Below are 7,350 nucleotides of genomic sequence, written 5' to 3'. Positions count from 1 at the left end.
CGGCACCCTTTGATTAAAAATACTCTGCAGTTTTCTTGATGACCGCAGATTAAAATTAAAATCTATAAAAAAAGATTCAGGCACCATGTCAATGCACGCTGGAGGGCAGCATACTTTATACACTATACACTATACACGAACGACCTTCCAGACCCCACACACACAGACTCACTCACTATCCTCTATGCTGACGACTGTACGACTTAGTTCGAACACAATTGCCCCTTTCAGGGTCGTTCAGCGTATTAACGACGAACTCGACACCGTCTCGAGATGGGAGCATAAATGGCGTATCAAGACTAATGCGACAAAAACAAAGGTTCTCTTTGTAAGACCACAAATACTTCCTCCTTAGACAACATTTACCTCAACATCCTCTTGTACCATCCATGGTTTAACCTCTGATACCTACTCTCGATTTCATTTGCATATTAATTCAAAGGCCGCCTTGGCAAGAAAAACCTTACATTCGCTTTATCGGTTTAAAAGTGCGGCCTCACGCACGAAGCTGTATCTATACAAAACACTAATCAAACCTCTCCTCACATACACACCACTTGCACTCACAAACAGCATACACTAACAAGCGCAAACTGCAGCTTGTTCAGAATAAAGCACTCAGATGGATCTATATGGTAGATTGGGATCAATTTATTACAACATCTGAACTCCACGAGGAAGCTTCTCTGCTTCCTCTGAACATTGAATGGCGTAGGTTGGTTTGTAAATAGACCGACACACTCCGTGCTTGGCATACCGACTGGCTGGATAGACTTGACACCATATTTTTCCGGCCGGAGACCGGGATTAGGCCATGATCTTTTTCTTTGGCATGGGACGAAGAAGTGGATGCAGTTTATTAGGCTTGGCCGCATCCTTGAAGCCACCTCCTACTCCTTCATTTTCATCTTTCCCTTCTCCTATCCCTTATTTTGTTCAGTTTTTGCTTTGTTTGTGATCTCGTTCTGTTTTTATATGTAGATTTTCTTTTGGTTTTGTTGTGTTTTTTAAATTCTTAAATAAATAGTTTAACCTCTTCTTGCCACAGCCCTCACTTTCACCTCGTCACCAGACGCGTCATGACTGCCATAACCTCACCCTCGCTTCCTCATTATCCTTCCCATAGCGTGAACGCAACATCCTTTATCCTCCCCCCACCATCCCACTGGCTTCGGTTTCCGGCACATGACACTTGCTGCTGGTACTCGTGCCAGGACCATAAATCCTTTGTCGTAAGGATTTATGCGAGCCGAGGAAAGAAGTGCCAGGGCTTGTGTTGCTAACCCAATTGTGATGTGGCCGCCAGGGGGGAATGGCCAGCCCCTGATTAGCAACCACCTCCAAGCTTCAACCGGCTTCAACAGCACAGGTTAGCCGAGGGATAGCCCTGGAGTCACGGTTGAGGAAGCCGTGCCCAGAGCACACCCGCCTAAACTGTTAACTTTTATCCTGACCTCCCCCCTCCCTGGTTAGCCAAGAATCCAGCTGATGTTCGCTATAGCGGGGTCCCGGGCCGCGCGCCCTGACCAACTTCCCACGAGAACGCCGCGAGCCCGCGACCTCCAGTGCGGACACGCGCTCAAGGTCATAGGGTATCGTGCCTTTCGCATCGAGAGTTGGCCCCGGGGCCCTCGCGGCAGCAGACTTGTGTGGCGAGGGGAAGCACCGCGACCGAGGGGCACCCGCAAACGAACAAAAAGGATTCAAGATGGGGCCGGGCCACCCTCACCCTTTTCCTCCTTTCAAAGAACCCACTACTCACTCCAAGCTTTACCCTGCGTGCTGGGTTAAGCCCCGGCTCCTTTTTCTTCTACTAAAATTAATTTTCCTCCCCCCAATCCTTCCCCTATCCCCATTCTTCCTCTCCACTCCTCTTTCCAAACTTTTTTGTTGTTGTCCGTAACTTTGACCTGTGTGCTACCTTCCCCCACGTGACCTTGCCTGCTCGGCTGGTTCCTCTCTCTTTTGATTGTACATATTCTGTGTGTTTCCTCTGGTGTGTTTCCGTTGACGTGACCGCTCTAATTCCTTTAAGTCGAACCTTGACAACAATATACGTACGATAATACTGCATTATAATCCTTACAATATGACACTCCTAACTCACTTCAATATCACAACTCATTTCATTATCACAACCCACAATTATCATTATCATTATCATTATCAATAATAATACTACTGTAATTATTATCATTATTATCATTAATACAATTATTATTACTATTACTATAACTATTATTCTTCTTCGTCTTATTATTATTATTATTATTATTATTATTATTATTATTATTATTATGGTTTTTATCATTACCATTTATTATTGATGTTGTTGTTGTTGTTGTTATTATTATTCTTATTACCATTATTATTATTATTATTATTATTATTATTGTTATTGTTATTATTATTATTATTATTATTATTATAGGCCTATTATTCGGGTCACTTCCCCGGGCCGGTCGCGACAGCAACGATACTAATGTTCTTACTCTGTGCCAAAGCTTCGACTCCACTCTGATTCCTAAGAATCGTGCTTAAGTTGACGAATCTGACTTTATTTTTGAAATATATTAAATTATCAACTACTCTTTTAAACTGCCTGAAGTACAAGCAGTGACTAAATTTAATTTCCCCCTTGACCAAAAAGTTAATCTGCCGAAATTTTTTTTTTGTTGACTGGCAGATAAAATTAAAATTTTAAAACAAAATTCAGGCACCTTTTCAATACAAGCTGGATTACCTCAGGGCAGCATACTCAGCCCAAACAACTTATACACTAACCTCTGCGACCCCACACACACAGGACTCACTCACTATCCTCTATGCTGATGACGTGTACGCACTTTAGATCGACACATGCGCTTTCAGGTGTCGTCCGGCGCATTACATGACGAACTGACACCGTCTGAGATGGGAGCAATAAATGGCGTATCAGACGAAAATGGACAAAACCAAAAAGTTCTCTCTTATAAGACCATGAAAAATTCTTCCGTACGACACCATTTACCCAACACCCTTCGACACCTCTCCAAGTCAGATCCTCTAGTACCATCCTTGGTTAATACCTTTGATACCTACTTTCGCTTTCATTGCATATAATCAAAAGGCCGCCTTGGGCAAAAAAACTACTTTTGCTTTATCGATTTAAAAGTGCGGCCCATGCACGAAGCTACACTATACAAAACACTGATAAAAACCTTCTCCTCCATACCACACCACTGCACTCACACAAACAGCATACACAACAAGCGCAACCCAAGCTTGTTCAGAATAAAGCCACTCAGATGGAATCTAATGGTAGATTGGGATCAATTTTAACAACTCTGAACTACATGAGATGACTTCTTGTCCTTCCTTCCTGAAATCAGAGGGCGTATGTTGGTTCTGTGCTTGCATACCGGCGCTGGATAGACTCGACACCATCTTGCGTCCGGCCGGAGACCTGGATTAGGCCCATGATTTGTTTCTTCATATGGACGCGAAGGTGTGGATGCAGTTTTTTAGCTCGGCGCATTCCTTTGAAAACCACCCCTACTCTTTATTTCATCCTTTCCCACTTACCCTATCCCTTGCTTTGTTCAGTTTTGTTTTGTTTGGTGTTCTCGTTCTGTTTTTTATGTAGTTTTTCTCTAGTTTGTTGTATTTTTTTTATTTTACTTCTTAAATAACTAGTTTAACCTCGTTTGCCACAGCCCTCCACAGCCCGTTTTTAAATTCTTCACCTGACGCTTGTGACTGCCATAAAACCTCATCCTCGCTCCTCATCTATCCTTGCAACTAGATTGGGAACCAACCATCTCTTTATCCTTCCCCACTTGCGCTAGTACGTGTGCCAGGACCATTAAATCCTTTTGTCATAAGGATTTATGCGAGCCGAGGAAAGAAGTGTTACGGCCATGGTGATATATCCAATCGTGAATGGCCGCCAGGGCCGCGCCTGCTGCCGGAGAAGGGGGACCTTCTGTTGACACAGGCAGGAATGGCCACCACCTGCGACGAAGGGGAAACACTCTGTTGACACAGGCAGAATTGGCCAGTCCTGGCATTAATTAACGACACCTCGAGCAATTATATGGATTAGCTCCAACAGGCATGGGTTCACCGAGGGAAGCCCTCGGAGCCACGGTCGAGGACAGCCGTGACCAGAGACTGCAGATGGTGCCTAAACTGTTGCCTTTTTTCCCGTCCTCCCCTGTTAGCTGCGATCCAGCCGTTGTTCCGCTAGAGCGGGGTCACGGCCGCGCGCCACACCCACTTTTTAAGAGAAAGCCTCTGAGCGTGCGACCTCCAGTGCGTGCACGCTCAAGGTCTAGGGGTACTTGTCCTTACGCACCGAGAGTTGGCCGGCTGCCGTCCCGCAGCGTTGTGGCCGAGGGGAAGCACGCCCGCCGAGGACACCCGCACCGAAAACAAAGGATTTCAAGATGGCGCTGGACCACCCTCACCCTTTTCCCCCTTCAAAGAACCATACAATATTACCCCAAGCTTTAACCTGCATGTTGGGTTAAGACCCGGCTCCTTTTTCTTCATACTAAAATTCATTTTCCCACCCCTATCCTTCCCCTATGTCCCCATTCTTCCTTCCCACTCTGCTCTCCAAAAACTTTTGAACTTTGATTTTGGACGAGATCAGCATTCCGATCCTCCAGCAGAACAAGACATCGGCACAGCTACACAAGGATGCAAGTCATTAGTGACGGGAAGCACACTACACACACCACACACACACCAACACATATAATATTATATATATAATATATATAGATATTTAAGATATAATATTATATATATATACACATATATATACATACACACACACACACACACACCAAACACATATATATATATTATATATATATTTATATATGATATATATAATATATATACTATATGTGTGTGTGTGTGTGTGTGTGTGGTGTTTTTGGTGTGTTGTTGTGTGTGTGTGTGTGTGTGTGTGTGTGTGTGTGTGTGTGTGTGTGTGTGTGGGTGGTGTGGTGTGTATGTATATGATTATGTACTCTATATATACAATATATATATATATAATATAATTATATAAATAAATAGACATCATATATATATATTATATATATTTATATATATATAGATATATATAATATGTGGTATATATAATATATATATAATATATATAGATACTAATACTACTATATATATATATCTATATACATATATCCTAACATATATATACTATAATAGTATAATACATATATATACATACATATACACGTATGTATAAACACACATACATACATACATATATATATATATATATATATATATATATATATATATATATATATATATAATTCTGTAGCCTTCTCTGATCTTCTCCAAGCTGGGTCATCCCTCTCGGAGATGACCCTATAGGTCGGATCATCCTCAGGAAAACAAGCCACATGCTCATAGAGCTGAAGTGGCACTCTCGTATCAGACTGTAATAGGTCTTGAAATAGTCTCACGAAATATCCTGTGATTGGAGACATGGTCCCTCTAGGTATAATCCTAATTTAGTATCAAAGGAGTCAAGTCGGGCCTTCAGAGTGTTGTTCAATGTCCAGGTCTCACACCCATAGAGTAAGACGGATCACCAGCGCTCTGAATGACTGATCTTGTCCCATCCTAGTCAATACCGACGGCGCCAAATTACTCATATTGAGTCATAACCGCCGTCATAGGCCGGACCGCGTCGTCGAGTGACGTCCTGATCAGAAAACCTTTCGTCGCTCTGTACTACACTTCCTAGATCAGTGAAAGCCTATGCAAAGATATCTCACCACAGTCATGCACAGACTGAACATCGACATCAACAATACCCCAAATTCCTGAACCTTGGTATTGTCTGTCGACCGAGGCGTCCCAATGGTTTTCGCCTCCCTCATGCAGCATACTCGAAGAAAACTAGGTCTTGCTAGGATCATCTGCACAATTGCCAAAGTCAAGGGGGGCTCTGGACTTGAATGAAATTACAATGATGGCCCACAGGAACTCCGGTTCCACTGCATGGCAAGTATCCAGCCATACAAGTATTGAAAATAGTTGGAGCCAGAAACAATCCCATGCATATCACACCGGCACGACAACGGGAAAAAGCAGAGATGCCCCCCCATCCCCACTTGACACCACTTCGGTATCTGTATACAGGCCAGACAGCAAAACCAATAATCCCAAGGGGATTCCACAGAGACCAGTAGGCTCCATAGACTCTCCCGAATGCTACTTGTGAAACTCAATTAAGCATTCCACAAGGACACGAGTGCCTAAGACAGTTACAGTTGACTTCTTGGGGGTAAAACCAGAATGCTCAGGTCCTGTGAACTCATAAAAGGTGAGTTGCACACTCGCGCCAAGAAAAGATGAGCGTAGGAACATTGCCTGCGTCCGCCCTAAGCAATATGATCCCTCTGTAGCTGCCACAATCCCTTTGGTCCCTTTCCCTTTCCAGATCGGAAGACCAATGCCCTTTCCAGTCAGGAGAAATGGTACAGCCGCCGAAGGGTCGACAGGATGAAGTAAGCCACAGATCATGGTTCTATACCTGCCTTTCAACCACTCCGCAGGAATCCCACAGACACCAGCAGCCGTTCCACTTTCAGCCCTAAAGACTGCCCTTCGCACCTCATCAATGGGAAAGTGGTTCCTCACTGATGGGGATCAGGCATAGTGGCCACTTTTGGCTTTTAAAGAGTTTCAGCAGGGATACTGTAGACGCAAAGCATTTCAAACTGATATGAGACTGCCAATACATAACTTAGAGACCACTCCTCACTCTTGAGACCTCGTCGAGATAAAACATACTGGTGAGATCTCAGGATACGCTAGATCTGAGGGGAGCCCTTAATGTTGCAACAACAAAAAATCTACAGTTGAAGGATCTTCCAGCGAGAGTATTCACAGAATATGGTTGATCTCTGTAGTTACAATGACAGTATTTGAGTACAGAGTCAAAGCAGTGTAAATCTTTTCTCTGGTACCACGAACCCACAACCTCGGCCTCCTAGATCTTGCAAAGTCTAAGAGGTATGAGCTATTGAATTCCTAGTACCAGAGCATAGGGACCGATTCATAGCTCTATCTTCCATGTAGTACCAGTGACCACAGTGAAGTCCCCCAATAACATGAGGGTGTCCCCCCGGGGACAATGATCCACATCAAGAGTCATGTCTGATGTAGAATATATCTTTCTTCAACCACATTCTCAGTAGGAGCGTAGAAATCCACTAGAGAGAAGAAGCGTGTTGCTCATTTCAAAGCAGAATGTGTTAGTCAACAGGGGGAACGTTCATGATAGGAGTGGATAAGCGGTTAAAGTAGTCACTGCAAACTCCC

The sequence above is a fragment of the Penaeus monodon genome, chromosome 5 (assembly GCF_015228065.2).
Source record: "Penaeus monodon isolate SGIC_2016 chromosome 5, NSTDA_Pmon_1, whole genome shotgun sequence".
In the NCBI taxonomy this organism is placed as follows: Eukaryota; Metazoa; Arthropoda; class Malacostraca; order Decapoda; family Penaeidae; genus Penaeus; species Penaeus monodon.
This window is presented reverse-complemented; position numbering follows the sequence as displayed.